This window comes from Saimiri boliviensis, chromosome 1, assembly GCF_048565385.1.
Source record: "Saimiri boliviensis isolate mSaiBol1 chromosome 1, mSaiBol1.pri, whole genome shotgun sequence".
Lineage (NCBI taxonomy): Eukaryota > Metazoa > Chordata > Mammalia > Primates > Cebidae > Saimiri > Saimiri boliviensis.
The window spans coordinates 300583546-300602777 of NC_133449.1; positions in this window are offsets into that span (position 1 = coordinate 300583546).

Here is a 19232-nt window from a genome sequence, read left to right on the forward strand (position 1 = left end):
GTGCACCCCCACTGTCAGTGCTGCAGCACCCCACTTTCATGGGCATGCATCCACACATGCCCACATATACATGCGTGCCCACCTGGCAGTGGTTTAGGTGGGCATGTGTGCATATGTGGGCGTGTGTGGGTGCGTGCCCACAAAAGAGGCCGTGTCTGTGTGCTTGTGTGCATACATGCAGGTAGGAGGGCCCGAATGGGTGGGTATTGACCGTGCGCATATGTGGGTGTGTGCAGGAGTGTACAGTGTATGCACGTGTGGGTGTGGGCATGCATGTGAGCATGTGCGTGTCAGTGTGTACACCTGTGTAGGAGTGTGTGCACAGGTGTGTGAGTGTGTATGGATGTATGTACGTGGGTGTAGGTGAGTGTGCAAGTGTGTGCAGGTGTGCATGGGTGTGAGTTGTGCACCTGTGGAGGAGTGCCAGTGTGTATGGATGTGCATGGGTACGCATAGGCGTGCATGAGTGTGGGGTGTGTGTAGGCAGTTGTGCAATGGGTGTGGGCATGCATGTGTATGGACACATGCATGTGTGGGTGTGTGCGCCTGTATGTGGGTGTGTGGGGTGTGTACGAGTGTGCACAGGTGGGTGTGTGGGTGTGTGCAGGTGTGTGTGGGTGTGGGGTGTGCACAGGCAGATGTGGGCTGTGGGTGAGTGTAGGTGTGCACACGCCTGGTGGCGGTGCATGGTGGACAGGAACCGCGGGTTCCTTCCTCCTGTTCTTTCTGGCCCCCTCCAGTGGATCTGGAGTAGAAACCAGCCAGAGAGAAGCGCACAGAGGAAGTACAGCCATCACTTTGCAAAATCACTTAGTGAAATCTGGGGGAAATGGGAGTGGGCTGAAGGTGGAATCCATGTGACCTTAGAGCCAGGGAAGACAGCGATGAGGGGGACAGATGCAGGGAACAGCCCAGAAGCAGGATGCAGCCGCGTGGCCGTCGTATGCCTGGGCGGAGGAGGGTGGTGGGGCCAGGAAGGAGGCGGGGGGGGGGCGGCGGGCACATTCATGCATAACCTGCAGCCCTCACTGCTCTGCTGCTGGAGTCCACTCGGGCTGCTGTGACAACATGCCTGATCCTGGGCCACTCACTTCTCAACGACAGACATGTATTGCTCACAGTTCTGGAGGCTGCAGATCCAAGACCAAGGTGCTGGCAGACGTGGCGTCTCATGAGGCTGCTCTCTGCTCCCAAGAGGGTGCCTCTTGACCAGGCTCACAGTGGACAGGGTGAGGGCGCTCCCTGGAGCCTCTTCTACCTGGGCCCTCATGCCATTCCTGACAGCACAGCCCAGCCCGCAGGATCCGCTCACCTCCCTAAGGCCCCGCCTATTAACACCGCCACATTGGGTGTGAGGTCCCAGCCTATGAATTTGGGGGGCCATCAACACTCAGGCCACAGAAACCACTTGTGCATGCTGAGACATTGTGAAGCCACCACAAAATGTGAGTGTCTTTTTCTTTTTTTTGGTGGAGTTTTGTTCTTGTTGCCTGGGCTGGAGTGCAGTGGCACGATCTCTGCTCATTGCAACCTCTGCCTCCCAGGTTCAAGTGATTCTCCTGCCTCAGCCTCCCGAGTAGCTGGGATTTCAGGCACGCACCACCACGCCTGGCTGATTTGTATTTTTAGTAGAGACAGAGTTTCTCCATGTTGGTCAGGCTGGTCTCAAACTCCCAACCTCAGGTGATCTGCCCACCCCGGCCTCCCAAAGTGCTGGGATTACAGGCGTGAGGTACTGTGCCCAGTCCAAAATGTGAGTTTCTAAAGATGAGCTAAAAATGAAATAAAGATCATGAAAATGTCCCGACATTGCCGATGGCGATGGCTCCGCGTCATCCGGAGCTGATGTCTCACGGCTGCTCCAGGAGAGGTGTGTGGGCACAGCAGGGACCAGCGTCCCTCCGTCGGGCCTGCCCTCCAGGGCTGGTGCCTGCTTTGTGACTGCATTCCACCCCTAACGAGGCCACAGGCAGCCATCGTGTGGTGCCGGGGGAGTCAGTGTGGACATCACTCACACATCCTCTCAGGAGAGATGTAGGCTGCTGCCTCTACTGTGAGGGTTAGCTAATGCCGATGACAGCGTCTCACATAGCCAAGTACAGATAAAGTACCACACACTCCTTGGTCCCTTCCGGTTCCTGTCTGCATCTGTCTGCATGTCCCACAGGGGCCTGCACTCCATCTCCTGAGCACCTGCGCTCCCACCCCCAGCATAAGCCCCGCTATGTCCCTCTCTCTCTGTCCTGCACCCTCCTCAGAACCTCGGCCCTCCCCCTGTGCTGGGCCGGCCCGTGTGAGACAGAGGAGCACTTGGCCCCGACATCAGTGCCCAGGGCACACTTACCCAGTGAGTGCATGGCCAACCACTGCACCCAGCCGTGGGTGGTAGGAGCCCCTCACCCCCTGCAGCCCTGGCACCCTGCTCCTCCCCCTTCAGTGAGTCCCCACTTTGCAGGAGAAGTGGGGGTTCAGAGAGGTGGGGGAGTCAGTGGAGGGAACAGGGAGATAGGACCTTCCCTCCTGGTCCTCAAAGAGGCAGGCGCTGGGGGGCCTGGCTAATTGTGGAGGCTGCAGCTTTTGTGCTCCTTCCGAGACCACAGAAATCTACTACACACCCTCCGAAGTAAATAAGAGATTAAAATCAACCAGGGTCGGGGCATGTCGCCAGAATGGAAGCAAGCAGTCACAGAGGAACTCCATCCGGGGAGTGTGGAAGGAAGTCTACCACCCGCTTTGGAAGACAGTCTTGATCATAGGCTGTAAGGCAGAAAGAACAGCATGCGGACGCTGTGCCCTAGTTTGTGAAGCTGTTTTGTATGACAACCGGAGTGAGGAATTGTGAAATTACTGTGTGTGTGCTCCAGAATTGAGCAAGCAAGCATTTTGTGGGTAATTAGAGCCAGATTCGTAATTTGCGGGACCCAGCGCAAAATGAGATTGCGGGGCCCTTGCTCCAAAGTCATTAAGAACTTCGGGACAGCAACAGCGGAGCCTTGAACCCCTGAGCAGGAGGCCCCATGGGGCTGCCCAGGTCACCTGCCCACGGCCATGCTGAGGGTGACAGTCTCGCTGCTGGAGAAGGGAGCCGTGAGTAAGGAGCGCGAGAGGCCGGAGGGGAGGCAGCAGTAGGAGCTGTGGTTCCAGCACAGAAGCGTCGGAAGACAGCTGGGTAGACAGGTATGAGCCTGGCATGGGCCCGTGTGTTCTCCTCGGGGCTTTAGCTCTGTCCATTAGGAACCTCAGAGCAGGGAACCCCCGCAGCCATGGGCATCCCCAGAGCCCAGTCTCGGGCACCAACATCCTTCTCCAGGGCCAAGCACTGGGGCCCCCAGAGAGCCCCAAGGTAGGAAGGGTCCTGGGTGAATCTGGAGCACCTGTGGTCCTACAAAGCGAGGCAGAGCGTCCAAAGGGCAGCAGGGTGTCAAAAGGACACCGGACCAGTCTAAATGGCTCCAGAGCCAAACCTGGGACCATCAGAGCAAAACAATAAATAATGATAGTGAAGGGCCAGGTGCAGTGGTGCAGGCCTGTGATCCCAGCACTTCGAGAAAAATGTAACTCTGCCATGGAAAGGTCTGGTAGACACCCCTGATCTCAGCAACCGAGCTTAACACACCTGCCACAGCCAGGCCTATTTCACAGGTCTCCTCATGAGACACTCGAGGTCAGTTCAGCCTGGCGTGGCTTCTGTGGGTCCTGCCCAGACAGCGTGTCCTGAACACAGTCACGAAGAGCAGCTGTGTGCTGGGCCCTGGCCACATTCTCCCAGCTGTCCCCACTGGGAGGCAGCCAGGCAGAATGACAACCCAATGCAATGTGTGGTCGTGGACTGGGCCGTACACCACGAAGACCCAGGACGGACCTATAGGTCAGTCATAGTATCGCATTTAAAATAATTTTTAAAAAGTAGAATTGTGTTGGCGTGAATGTCCTAATTTTGAACATTGCACCATGGTTCTATATAAGATGATAACTTCTAGGGGAACTGCTTACAAGATAGGCCGGAATTCTTCGTACTGTTTTTGTTTTGGGGAACTTTTTTATAACTGAAATCATAGAAATTAAGAATGAAAACAAAAATTATCTTTTGTCCTTGGAGAATATCCTACTAAGTGTAGACAGTGTGAGTGCTGTGCTGAGAAGCCACCTGAAGGCTGCGTGAAGGAGCTCACTATAACCCCAGCACTATGGGAGGCCAAGGTGCGTGGCTCACCTGAGTTCAGGAGTTCAAGCCCAGCCTGGCCAACATGGGGAAACCCCTTCTCTACTAAAAATACAAAAATTAGCCGGTGTGCTGGTGTGCACGTGTAATCCCACCTACTCAGGAGGCTGAGGCAGGAGAATTGCTTGAACCTGGGAGGGGGAGGTTGCCGTGAGCCAAGATTGCGCCACTGCACTTCAGCCTGGGCAACAGAGCAAGACTCTGTCTCAAAAAAATTTATAAGACAGAAGCATTGCCCTTTCCCACAAAGGAACAAATGACTCCCTGTTCAGCCAGAAGACTCAGTCTGGCAAAGACCTTGAAAGGGACCCCCAGGGATCAACTACCAGCAAACGTGTCGGGCACTGTAAGTGTTCCCACTGCTGTTAAACTTCAGGAAAGCACTCGCTGGGTACACCTGTCCAGGAGGAAAGCTGCGTCTTTGGCGTCCCTGCAGGCATGAGAGGAGGGCACCATGACCTACGCCAGTGAGACCCTGGAAAGCGTGAAGCTGCGGTTTTGCAAATGCACAAATAAACCACATAGTGAGGAGGAGCTGGGCAGCCATCAGCCACGCCAGCCCTCCTCGCCTGGCTTGGACCTTTCTCAGGACCTTTAGTAACACCTCATCATTGCTAACTTTTGGCTCCTAGCAAAGCTCGAGTCCTCTAGACTACAATACTTCCGCACGGAGACGATGCAGGCTTCAACCCATCCTATCCTATGCCCATGAGTTTAGACTTATTTAATTTATGAGCACTCTTTTATTTATAAGCCAATTTGATAGCATGCTAGACACAACACACATCATGCAAATGAAGTGACTATTCAAGACAGCTGGATCTGAATTATTTATAAAATTGGGACCTGTTTATCTGACCACATCTTATGTGCCCTGGTACGTATGAAAGACAGGGAGAAGTGGAGACAGATTCTGTAGAAGGGAGGGAGTGAATCACACTGTCCAGCATGAGACCTTGGAGTCTCCGAGCCACCGGAGAACTTACCCAGCAGCAGAGACACCAAAGAAAGATGTTTAAGCGGCCACTTGTCTGCCTGCAGGAAGCCGCCCATCAGGTCCAGGGTCCGAGGCCCCCAGTACACAGACTTGGGCAAAACGCCTCTGTGGGGGTAGCCGAAGACGGTTAGCTCTAGTGTTGATAGGCAGCTTTTTCCTTTCTCACCCAGGATGGTGAGGACATTCTCGTTGCCAATGGCCCTTTTGCTTATGGCAGGCACTGATTCCGGCCCAATCAAGAGCTCTTGTCTGGATATCTCAGATGCCCATCTCATGACACCCTCTCGGGACGGGTAAGGCTGAGGGGCAGGGCACTTCTGGCATCCGTGAGCAGTCACACATTCCGGCTATTTATCTTGCTTTCATTCCTGCCACGTTTGCCCTGTTCCTGTTGCTGTAAACGTCGAAGGCCATGTTTAGAAGTTGGCTCACAGGCGTCCGAGGTGCCATTTCTGCTTCTTGGGGCTTCCTCCTCATCTCAGAGGCAGACTCAGGAATCCAATGGATACCCAGGAGAGCTGGTCCCGTGGAGGCCGGGTCTGTGTCAGTCCATTTCCTGAACGCCTCAGCCAAACAACCTGGAACCAGAGTGCCATCTTCATCCTTTCCTGAGTTATTTCTCTACCCTTGTCATATCTGACGGGCTGAATCACACACCTTCTCCTCTGCTCCTCCCTCATGGCACAGCAAGTGAGCACCAATACCTGCAAGTCAAGGTAAGTCAACGAACATGGTAAACGTAACAGATTCTTCCATCACACTCCCTGGATTATCTGAAAACTGGGCACATGTCTCCTTGCAGGAAGCGAAATCAGACACAGAAAACAGTGCATGCACTCTAGATGCCCGCCCCGACCCCCCACCCCCCCGTCACCAATTTCCATCGGCTGCCTCCTGCCACTGACACAAGGTTGACTTTAAGGGCTGATGGGGCCTCACTTGGGCTGGTGCCGGTGGGGCTTGCTTTCTCACAGTCGGGGGTATAGGCTGGGGCTAGCTGGCTAAAAGGGAGGGGGCCCTGACGATCCTGGGGTGGAACCCTGCACTGGGCGAACCCCCCTCCGAACTGGGGGACTGAGGAGACCACAAGGACGACATCAGCCTTCCAGTGGGGGCAGCTAGGAGGGGTTCCCTTAGATGGCGGTTCCTGGTGTCTGGAAGTAACATGAGCCAGTAAAGGGCCATAAATGCCAGCACATAAGGGACCTCCTCCCATTTTCCTTCTTTTTTACAGAATAAGTCCAATTGTGAAATAGCATTATAGTGTATAGAACCATATGTAGACCACATCTCTCGATTTTCTAATTGTTGTATTGGACCCAAATGGTCTTGCAATAGAAAATAAATCTCTTTAAGTTAAATTTCATCTATTACATATTCTCTGCATCACAGATGAAATTACTAACCCTTTGCTTACCATCAAAACTATAGGACACAGATGATATTGACGCTATGACTACACAGGTTATGAAGACTTACATTTTGACTGCTACATACTCAACAGATCTAAAGCCAGGAGAGCTGTGATTACTGTGAGCTACGACGAAGTTGACAACTGAGTGGTGTTCCCTATCCTAATTTCATCAGCAGGTGTTTTACATACATGACCTGTACCATCACCAGGTCTATAAACAGACGTAATCCCGGACATTTAAACCAGGCACCACCAGGCCTTTACCAGCAGCAATGCACAGTGTGGCGGGTAAAAAGTTCCTCTTCAGTTTCCCTTCTTGCTAAAGAATAACAATAAATGTCAGAAATAATAGTTTCTTTTTTTTTTTTTTTTTTGAGACGGAGTTTCGCTCTTGTTACCCAGGCTGGAGTGCAATGGCGCGATCTCGGCTCACCGCAACCTCCGCCTCCTGGGTTCAGGCAATTCTCCTGCCTCAGCCTCCTGAGTAGCTGGGATTACAGGCACGTGCCACCATGCCCAGCTAATTTTTTGTATTTTTAGTAGAGACAGGGTTTCACCATGTTGACCAGGATGGTCTCGATATCTTGACCTCGTGATCCACCCGCCTCGGCCTCCCAAAGTGCTGGGATTACAGGCTTGAGCCACCGCGCCCGGCATAGTTTCTTTTAAAGACTAACTTTCTTCAAAGCCTTCTTGCTTTTTGCTAGTAACTCTGTGTTAAGCTCTATCCTATGTAGCTGTTAGAAATAAGGGAATGAGTCCATTCCATGTCCTTGTGCTTTAACCAAGATGTCTGTGTGGGACACACTCACCGGCGCCTCCCAGCTCACAGCCTACACCCCTTCCTTATTATAAATGTTCTTCCTTTTCTCGGTCCTTTCACAAGCAACTTCTTCTTTTCCTTGTTTTCTATTGCTTTTACCTACTTAAGACAGGTTTAAGTTGTTGGCCAATCGAGTTTAGCTTAGACTGTGAAGTCCAGCTCCAGCCAACAGAGACAAGACACAGCAGTAAAGACCCGATGTGTAAAGAATAAACATTCCTGCCTTTCCTGTGTTCTGTGTGCTCTTGTAGCAAGATTGCTGACAAAACTTGTTGTCTGAATGCTTATTTTTCCTTGCAGTACCTAAGAACAAGCATTCTGTCTCTAACACTCAGAAATCTGCAGGTCTAACCACAGCTTTATGCCGATTGTTCTTGAGCTAGAACTAGTGCCCCAGAGTACTTCAAACACTGGCCAGCATAAAAAACGCTCGTCTCAAGTGCTCTGGGATGCTCATCATCCTCCCCATGTCTAGCTCGGATTTCTGCCGGCACAGGAGTTTTTCTAAGGCCAGCAAGAGGAAACGCAGCCGGACCTTTGCCATCACTCCCTTTTAGATTCCCACATCCTGTTGAGAAGGAATAAGTCAAGGTAGCAAGGCCTTACAGAGTGCTGGAGAACAAAATATGACAAAAGAAGTAGTTTAACCAAGCAAAGCATAGAAGGAAAAGTGTAGATAAAGTGACAGTAAGAAAATACCGTTTCAGAAAATAACTTTTGGAACAAAAACAAGAAAAGGCAAGGCCAAGATCCCCCTAGGGTAGCCTCTAACAATCCTAGAGAGAATGCCAGTGCCGAAAACCCTGGCGCACCTGCGGCTGGCCTCAATACCAAATGCCGAAAACCCTGGCGCACCTGTGGCTGACCTCAATACCAAATGCCAAAAACTCTGGTGCATCTTGGGGTGGCCTGAAATACCAAATGCCCAAAACCCTGGTGCGTCTGCGGCTGGCCTCAATACCAAATGCCGAAAACCCTGGTGCATCTGCAGCTGGCCTCAATACCAAATGCCAAAAACCCTGGCACGCCTGCGGCTGACCTCAATACCAAATGCCAAAAACCCTGGTGCACCTTGGGGTGGCCTGAAATACCAAATGCCCAAAACCCAGAGTTCTTGAGTATTAGTCAGTGAGGGTTCCCACACCAAATGCCAAAACCCCAGTGCATCTAGCAGGTGTCCAACAGGGAACCCCAAAGTCCAAGCTGGGGCCACAGAACAACATGACCCTGTTGTCGTAGGGTACACAACAGGGGACCTCTCACAACCAAGTGTCCTGCCTTCAATAACTGCCCAAATACCATCAGCAGGGAGCCCAAACAAACATTGCAAATGAAACATACATTTCAAAGCAGAAATTAAAATAAAACAAAATGACCAACAGAAATGAAATGGCATTAGAGGAGACAGGACCAGGAGAAGGAATGACAAGGATGTGGCTGGTCATGCTCTGGGGACTTTGAATTGACCATCTAGCCAAAGGTCTAATTTCCTGGCTCACCTGATATTGGCAGGGGTGGGTAGACGGGAGGACACTCACCCGTCCGCAGGAGCCAAAATGGCGGCGGCCAGTCTCCACCTCTGTGCCTGGGTCAAGGTCTCCTCTCAGGGTTTCCCCAGCTTGGGCAGCCTTGGCATGTGGACCGGTGACCTGCCAGCCGGAGCAGGGGTCCCACGTGTGGTGGTGGCACTGGGGCTACTCCCATAACCACTCAGTCCTGCTGCTTGCCGGGAAAGATGGCGGCTATGGAAGCGCCTTTGGCTGAGGTTACAGCTCTGCTGCACTAGCAGCTCTATGACTTTCTTCAATCGCTGGAGAGCCGATCGCCATCTCTCTCTGATCACTGCTTCTTGCCATCTCGCCAATCACCATCTGGCCAATCACCACTGCTCTGCCAGCTGCTGTCTCGCTCCCTCTCCACCGCCCAGCCTTCTGGTCAGTGGCCCCCTCACCACTTCTCTTCTTTCAAGAGACCTCAGTTGTCCCACCAACTGCCAACCACCACCCCTCCACCCGCCACCGCCACCTCCACTGCCTCATCTTCATGTCTGCCAGATGATACGGGGCAGGTGAGCCCCAAAACTGGGGCTTAGCCCAGGAGGGTTCTTGGCTTTACCCAGGAAACAATTCAAGGGTGAGCCGGCAGTGTCAGGCAGCAATCTTATGGGCCAGCACTGCTCCGTGCAGAGCGGGGCTGACTCATAGGCAGTGTGCCCAGAGTCCACAGCATATGGCTTGTTGCCAACTGTATTTATACCCACTTCTACCCACTTTCAATTGCATGCAACTTAAGCAGCAGGTCAATGCAAACTGAGGGGTGGGTTATCTAGAACTTTCTGGGAAAGGGGTGATAACTTCCATGTTGTTGCCATAAAAGCAGTGGTAACTTCTGCATTGTTACCATGGCACTTGTAAACTGTCATGGCACTGGTAGGCATGCCTCATGCTAACGAGCAACGTGGGCAGTCAGGATTCGCCCTGTTACCATCTGCTGGTCTCTGCCAGTCTCCACTTCACCTCATCTGGACTGGGTCTTGCCTTAGTCAGCAAGGCTGTGACCAAGACGCAAGCCTGCCACCCTCCCACCTCACTTGCACTTAACACCACCTCTGGAAGATAACTGCATATTGGCCCAGAGATAACTGTTTGAGTCTTCTTTACAGATGCGTTTGCAGGTGTTTCTCAGTTAATTTACCAAACCTTCTTCACTATCTGTGATGCCACAGTGGGCAGCATGGAGCACTTGCTGCGTGTCTGGCCATCTCGGGGACAGATGTCACATTTGTTTCTATAGCTGGGTATGCAGGGAGGCCTCCCCACAGCCACCTCCCGTCCCAGGTGGCGGCAGCCCAGGAGCCGCCCATCTCCTTGGGGGTACAGAGGTGCTGTGGGAAGCCTGCATCTCTGCCGATCTGATGGGCGGGAACCGGCGTGCAGAGGACCTGCGTGTGCACTCTTACTGTAAGTGAGGCTTCTTCTCAGGGCAGGTCTCTTCACAAGGGAGAGCCCTTTGCCTTTCTTTTTCTGTGCCCATTTTTCCAACAGATAATTGGTTTTTTGCCTTGCCTGTTAGGAGCTTGTTACAGTTTGCAGAGCTGGTCCTTTGTGCAATAAGTTCCAAGCATTTCCCCATGTGCTACGTCTGTCATTTTCTTCATGGGCTTTTGTTAATGCAAAAATGTGTATTTATTTTTTCAGATGAGGCCTGCTCTGTCACCCAGGCTGCGGTGGAATGGCACAATCTTGGCTCACTGCATCCTCCACCTTCCAGGTTCAAGCGATTCTCCTGCCTCAGCCTCCTGAGTAGCTAGGATTACAGTGTCTGCCATCGTGCCTGGCTCTTTTTCTTTTTTTGTATTTTTGCAGAGACAGGGTTTCCCCATGTTGACCAGGCTGCTCTTGAACTCCTGACCTCAGGTGAGCCACCCACCTCAGCCTCCCAAAGTGCTGGGATTACAGGTGTGAGCCACTGCGCCCACCCTGTATATTTCATTTTTTAATATGTTTTATTTTTTAGAGCAGTTTTAGGTTGACAGTAAAATTAAGATGAAGATACAGAGATCTCCCACAGACTCGCCTCCCCTCCCCCACACGGCCTCCCCACTATGAACTTCCCCACCAGCAGGGCACGTGTTACAGCTGATGAACCTGCAACCACCTCCACCATTGTCACCCAGCACCTGTAGCCCACGTTCAGGTTCACTCTTGGTGCTGTGCCCTCTAAGGGTTTGGACAAATATCTAACAACACGTATCCACCATTATAGCACCACAGAGGAGTTTCACTGCCCTAGGAGTCCTCTGTGCTTCGTCTGTTCAACCGTCCCTCCCTAGCCTCTAGCAACCACTGATCGAGTTACCATCTCCAGGGTTTTGCCTTTTCCCAAATTTCCTCGAGTTGGAATCTGCAGCTTATAGCCTTTCCACATTGGCTTCTTCCTCTTAGTGATAAGTGTCTCAAGTCTCTCTGTGCCTTTTCACAGGCAGGCAGGCAGCTCACTGCTTCCACGTGCTGGATAATAGGCCACGTCTGGACCTGCCACCATTTATTTATCCATTCACCTACTGAAGGGCGCCTCGGTTGCTTCCAGGTTTTGAAACTCTTCAGTAAACACCCATGTGCAGGTTTTGTGTAGACAGAAGTTTCCAGCCCCTTTGGGTAAACACTGAGAAAACATGATGATTGAACCACACCGTGAGACCATGTCGAGTTTTGTGAGAAACTGCCAAACAGTCTTCCACAGCAGCTGCCCGACTGTGCGTTCCCACGGGCGATGATGCGAGTCCCTGTCACTCCACCTCCTCGTCAGCACCTGAGGGTGCCCATGTCTGGGTTTTGGCCATGCTGGTGGGTGTGTGCTGCTGTCTCGTGTTGCTCCAATTGGCATTTAGCTAGTGGCACGTGACGCTGGACACCTCATGTGCTCACTGCCCCCTGCAGCTCTTCTTCAGTGAGATTTCTCTTCCAGTATTTTGCTCACTTCTAAAATCTGTTGTCCGCTTTTTAGTGTTGAGTTCTAAGAGTTCTTTGTGCATTTTCAGTCCTGTGCTTTATCAGATAAGTCTTTTGCAAATATTTTCTCCCAGTCTGCAGCTCGACTTCTCTTGACCGTGTCTTTGGCAGAGCAGAAGTTTCTCGTTTTCATGAAGTCCAACTTACCCATGAGTGTTGGATCTAAAAGGTCATCTCCATACCCAAGGCCATGTAGGTTTTGTTCTGTGTTATCTTCTAGGAGCTTTATAGTTTTGTGTTTTACGTTTAGGTATGTGATCGATTTGGAGTTCATTTTTGTGAAGGGTGGGAAGTCTGTGTCTAGATTTGTTTTTCTGCACATGGAGGTCCTGTTGTCCCAGCACCATTTGTTGAGAAGACTCTCTTTGCCCCCTGAAATGGCCTTCGCTCCTCTGACCGCATCCACGAGGGTCTGTTTCTGGGTTCTCTGCTCTGCCCGCTTGTCCATCTTTCATTCACCACCGGCTTTGATTAGTGCAGGTTCATCCTGAGCCTGGAAGTCGGCCAGCGTCAGTCCGTGACTTTGTTCTTCGGTTTTGTATTCCTTGTGCCGGGTCTTTTCTTTCTCTATGTGAACTTCAGAATCTATTTGTCAGTATCCACAGAATAACGTGTTAGGATTTGGATTGAGTGTATACATGTATATACTCCCTAGTAATGTATATATCAGTCTCCATAGTAGCTGGGGTTACAGGCACCCGCCACCCCACCACCATCCCCGGCTAATTTTTGTATTTTTAGTAGAGATGAGGTTTCCCCATGTTGGCCAGGCTGGTCTCGAACTCCTGACGTCGGTGATCCTCCCACCTCAGCCTCCCAAAGTGCTGAGATTATAGGTGTGAGTTGCTGTGCCGGGCCTGAGTATACATCATTTTAAGTGGTAAATTTTGGCAATCTTGTATCCGTTCTTCTGAATTGTCAGGTACAGTTAGAAAGCCTTTTCCCATCCAGTGACATCCTGCACCTGTGTTTTCAGCCAGACCTTACTTCCTTCTCCACGAAGATCTCTGGTCTTTGGGGATTATTCTGGTATTGAAGATGAGATAAAGGTTAAGTTGAATCTTCTTCTAGGTGAAACTCATCCGGAAGGTGAAATCTCAGTTTCTGTCTCACAGATCACACACACCTGTTCTCAGTGGCCGCTGGAAAGGAGGACGCGTCCCACAAAACCCAGCGGCAGCCGCCTTGATCCCATCCCCTGGTCATCACACTCCACCAGCACCTCCCCTTCCCCTGGACCCGCTGAGGAGGGAGCACGGGGCTGGTCGCTGGTGTTTCCTCCCACTGGAAGCTGCTCAGCTTGAAGGGAAAGCGGGTCTGAGGCTGCAGCCCCCACCCGCCCTGGCTGCAACCAGCCCTGCGGTCGCCATGAGCTTCACTCGTGTGCTCCATGTAGGTTCTGAGCAGCGCTGGAACTGCTCTGGGCTCAGAGGGCGCCTGTGGCCTGCTCCTGTGGGTGCTCCATGCCTGTCTACCTTGCTGGAAAAATACAAGCTTAAGTGATAAAATTGGTAAGAATTTCAAGACAGTGTCCCCAGAGCCTTCAACCCAAAGTGGCCCTTCTCTCCCCAGGCACAGCGGGGTACCCAGGGGCAGGAAGGGTGGTCCTGGACATCAGTCTGGGAGGGGCCAGTGCCTCAGCCTCTATGCCCACGCTGTCCCCTCTCTACACGTCCTTGCCTGTCCCCGGAGAACTGAGCGACTGCCAGGAGCCAGCCTGTACCCCACTACGAGGCCTGGCCCTGCTCCTGGCGCTGCTGGCTGGAGTTCCTTCGTGGCTGCCCAGTGCACAGCTCCTGCACCATGCGGCATGGGTCTTCGTCTTCACGGGAGGGCAGTGCTGATGCCAAGTTTGCACCTCAGCCGGTGCAGATGCAGGGGTGCAGCCCAGCTCCCGCACAGGGGCTCGGTCCTCTGCGTGTGACCCCGTGGTGGGTGGCTTGCAGCCCTTCCTGCTACCTGCTGAGCTCTCCACAGCCACGTGCTTCCTCCCCGCTCCCTGGATGGCACAGATGCAGGGTGGCCTGTGTCCTCCCATGGCAGGGGGCACACACGCAGCCCCAGGGATGGCCCCAGCCTTGCTCTCCCCGCTCTTCCCCGAGATGGGGCTGGGACTCCCGGGGTAACATCACCTCCTCCCCACAGCCCTCCTCGTCTGCACCATTAGGCCCTTTCACTCACTTGCCGGGGTGGGCCAGGTGGGCAGCTCAGCAGGTGGCCCTGAGCCCTGGCCCCAGCCCAGGCATCTGGCGAAACCCTTCCTGGCCTCAGCCTCAACTGTGCAGTGGGCATGACCAGCACTCCACCTCAGGCAGCTGTGGGCATGGAACCAAGTTAATCCACCGACAGGGCTCAGGATGGCACCCACATAGGTCCACTGGGTTTTTTACGTCATCTCATGCCATCTCTTCTCAAGCGTCTGGGGCCACATCTCTGTGACATGGGGCCTCCTGCCATCAGCGTGCACCTGGGAGCAACCTGGTCCTGTCTGCACCCGAGCCCCACGTCCCAAGAGCCCAGGGTCCCCCAGTGGCCCTAGTCCCTTGGCCCCCAGGGGTGCTGCCTTGCTCTGGGAGGGCTCTGTGTCCCGCCTTGCAATCATATGTCACAACCGTCACTATCGCACTGGTCGAGGGCGCAATGGCAGCAGCAGTTGGGGGGTGCTGAACGGGCACCGTCAACGCAGGGTGAGGGGAAGCTGGATGAAGCAGCACACGTGGCCTGGGGAATCGGCTTCTTCTGCCGGGAAAAGGGCTATTTCCATAAGCTGCTGGCTGTCAAAAGTCATTTAGCTCCCCCTGTGTTCCAGAGAATATAATCTATTATTCGTTCAAAAGTAGGCTTCCTGAGGTAACTATAAAACCCCCAATATTGACGCTAACTCACGTGGAAAGCTGCAGGAGGCCGGCCTGGCTTTTGCAAGATAATAGCAGGGCTCGTGTGCTCTGTGCTGAAACCTGCCATCCCTTCGATTTCCTCCTGGGAAACTGGGCCATCCGCAAAGGTGACAGCCCTGCCAGCCGCCACATCCTCCTGTGCTCAGTGTCCAGGCAGCGCGGTCACAGCGTGCAAATCCGAGTGCTGGAGGGCCCTCTCCTCCCCACAGTGCCTGCCACCCAGCCCTTCCTCCCTCTGGCACCGACAGGGGTGGCGTGCTGCCCCTCCCACAGCCCTGCCCGGGTGGGGACCCCCGGGGGCGGGGTCCAGGGTCCTCCCTCGTCCCACCTCCCTCCTCATCACTTCCAGCTCCTCCACGTCACCCCTGTGACCCTCATTCCCGTGAAGCTCACAATGGCAGAGCCCATGCTGACCCTCAGGGAGGATGACAGCTGTGGTGGGCTGGACTGTGCCTGCCTGCAGGTGCAAATGTTGAAGTCCTGACCCCAGGACCTCAGAATGTGACTCTACTTGGAGATGGCGGTCTTTACAGAAAGGATTTCAGTTCCACAAGATCATGAGTGTGGGCTCGACGTGACCGGCGTCCTGGTAGGCACAGGGGAGCAGGAGGCAGACAGGCAGAGTGGGCGACCCGTGAGGACTCAGGGAGAAGCCGGTGTCTGCAGCCAAGGAGAGGCCTCAGGAGGGAGCAGCGCTGCTGTGACCTCAGACTGCCAGCCCCGTGGGCGTGCTGCGAGCAATAAATGTCTGCTGTTTAAGCCCCAGCCTGCTGTCCAGAATGTCATAGGCTTTCGGACCAGAGCGACTCCATCTTGAGTGAGGGCTGGGAAAGTGAGGCGGAACTGGCTGGACTGTGTGCCCAGAGTCAGACCTCCCGGGGCTCTAGGGGTTTACAGTTCAGGAACAGATTAATCACGTTACTAAACAGACCCAGACTCAGGAGGGCCCAGATACCCCCATATCCGGAGAGCAAAGGCATTCCCCCTTCTGCTGTAAAGATAGTAATACTGATTCTGACAAAACACAGTAATTAAGAAAATCAGTCTTCTGTCACCAACCCTCGCAGCCGAGCACACCCCACACATACAAGCACTGTGCCTAGGCAGACACGGCCCCTCCTCTTACTCTTGGGTGCGTCCTGCTCGCCTGTGGAGTGACCGCTCTTTCACCACCGCACTCTCTTAATAAACTTGCTTTTACTTGGCACTGCGGACTCATCCTGAATTACTTCTTGCACAAGATCCATGCTACACATGGCCACGTGGGACCACCGACGCAGAGCTGGACAGCAGGCCCTGTGTTACCCGGGCTGCCCAGGCACCCACGCACCCGCACTCACGCCCTTTCTGTCCCAGTGCTCCAAGGGTGGCACGGTGCGGCCTGTCCTGCGTGCTGGGCACTGCTCAGTGGCTCTGTGGGTCATGGGCCCTTCCTGACACTCGATAGAGAGGGGCTTTCTGGAGTCATGAAACAGGACACTGAGAGCGGCTGCCTCATCTGGAGTCGGAGTCCAGTGTTGGGGACAAGCAGTGACCGCCTGTCTGAACTCTGCCTCCTCCATGCTGGCGACAAGGGCGGGAAGCAGGGGAGCGGCCTGACACCACCGAGCAGATGCGGGAGCTGCGTCCCATCCCATCGCCCAGCAGCTGTTCCTGCGAGTTCTGCTTGTATGCAGGTGACGCCTGACCTGCACTGTCTACACCTTCCCAAGCCCACAAATTCACTTGGTAGGATTTTATTTTTACTGGATGAATCCTACAGGGCTTGTCCCCCATGAGCTGAGATGAATGGATGGTGACGGCTTCACCCCTGGAGTTCACACATCCTCCAGGGGCACCACAGCTCCGGCTGCAAATGAGCCTGTTCATTTTCTTTTCTTTCTTATTTTTAGTAGAGACGGGATTTTGCCATGTTGGCCAGGCTGGTCTCAAACTCCTGACCTCAGGTGATACACCGACCTCAGCCTCCCAAAGGACTGGGATTACCAGTGTGAGCCACCACACCCAGCCATGCCTGTTACTTTTCATGATCAGAGAACTATAAATGAAAAGACACTGAGGTACCATATCTGTCCTATCAGATTGGCAAAACTCCACAAGGTCACCACCGCACCCTGACGGGGAGGCTGCAGAAAAACACGCGATCTCACGCCTTGCTGCTGGGATGCAAACAGCACAGCCCCTGTGGGAGGAAGCTCAGAGAGCCTGGGAAGGTCCGTGTGTGTTCACAACTGCATCCTACAATTCCACTCCTAAGCAGCTATCAAAGTCACACTGTCAAAAATATCAGAAACTGAATTTTCAAGGCCATTCAAGGTAGTCCTACTTTTAATACCTACAGACATTTTTTTAACCAAAGGATATATCCTAGAAACATATATTGTGTATGTATATAACTAAACAAAACCTCTGAGATGAAAAACACATTTGAAATGAAAAATTCACAAAATGAACTTAGCAGCAGTTGGAAAACTGCAGAAAAATACCAGCGAACTTGAATACAAGCGAGAATTGGAATACAAGCATTAGAAAGTATTTAAACCTAAGCACACAGATGGGAGAAAAGTTTAAACATAAACAGAACATCCCTGACATTGAAACAGCATCAAGCTGCTCATATACATACAACTGGAGTCCCAAAAGGAAGAGGCAGGCAGAAAAATATTTGAAGAAACCTTGGATGCAACATTTTCTTTTTTTGTTTGTTTGGGTTTTTTTGTTGTTGTTGTTGTTTTTTAAATATATATTTTGTTGCGTTTTAGGTTTTGGGGTACATGTGAAGAACATGCAGGATTGTTGCATAGGTACACACTTGGCAGTGTGGTTTGCTGCCTCCCTCCCCATCACCTATGTCTGGCATTTCTCCCCATGTTATCCCTCCCCAACTCCCCACCCCCCGCTGTCCCCCCCCTAGTTTCCCCCAACAGACCCCAGTGTGTGATGCTTCCCTCCCTGTGTCCATGTGTTCTCATTGTTCAATACCCACCTACAAGTGAGAACATGCGGTGTTTGACTTTCTGCTCTTGTGTCAGTTTGCTGAGAATGATGGTTTCCAGGTTCATCCATGTCCCTACAAAGGACGTGAACTCATCGTTTTTTATGGCTGCATAATATTCCATGGTGTATATGTGCCACATTTTCCCTGTCCAGTCTATCATCGATGGGCATTTGGGTTGGTTCCAGGTCTTTGCTATTGTAAACTGTGCTGCAGTGAACATTTGTGTGCATGTGTCCTTGTAGTAGAATGATTTATAATCCTTTGGGTATATACCCAGTAACGGGATTGCTGGGTCAAATGGAATTTCTATGTCTAGGTCCTTGAGGAATCGCCACACTGTCTTCCACAATGGTTGAACTAATTGACACTCCCACCAACAATGTAAAAGTGTTCCTGTTTCTCCACATCCTCTCCAGCATCTCTTGTCTCCAGATTTTTTAATGATCGTCATTGTAACTGGTGTGAGATGGTATCTCAATGTGGTCATTAGAGAAATGGATGCAATATTTTCAAACTTGATGAATCTCACAGACTGATAAGCTCAATAAGCCTCGAGCAGGACAAACAAAGAAAAGCAGCCAGAGAAACACATGTGAAACACCAAGAAACAGGGCAGCCGCCAATGGGTCCTTGGAAGCAATTCCAGTCAGAAGACAATGGATGGAGCCACGTGCTTTCGTGACAGAAGAAGAAGTGCCCATCAACCTAGACAATTAGTGAAAATATCTCTCAAAAAATGAGGGCAAATTCAGAACATCTCCATACAAACAACAATTGGTAGAATTCATTTTCAGTAGCTCTGCATGACAAGAAACGCTGGAGGAAGCTGCTGAGGCTAAAGGGAACACATCGGCCGTACTTCACACGAAAGTGAAATGCGTGACAACAAAGTACGAATGGAACAGAAACAGAACTTCACTGTTTAAAGTGATTAGCACTCACGTTAAGGGTTATCATATCATCTGGGTGTAGACTAGCTTGAGTTTCAGCTGCCGATTGACAATTGCAGAAAAAAGCACTCAACAAGTAAAGCAAAAAGGTCTAGCTGAAAAGCCAGTAAGACACATTTGAATCCAAAAGCAAGATAAATTGATAATTCTTTTTTTTTTTTTTTTTTTTTGAGACGGAGTGTCGCTCTTGTTACCCAGGCTGGAGTGCCATGGCGCGATCTCGGCTCACCGCAACCTCCGCCTCCTGGGCTCAGGCAATTCTCCTGCCTCAGCCTCCTGAGTAGCTGGGATGACAGGCACGCACCACCATGCCCAGCTAATTTTTTGTAATAAATTAATAATTCTAAAAGAAGGAAGAAAAAAGAGGAAAAAGGATAAAGCACAGATAGGACAAATTTAAAAACATTGATAATTACATTA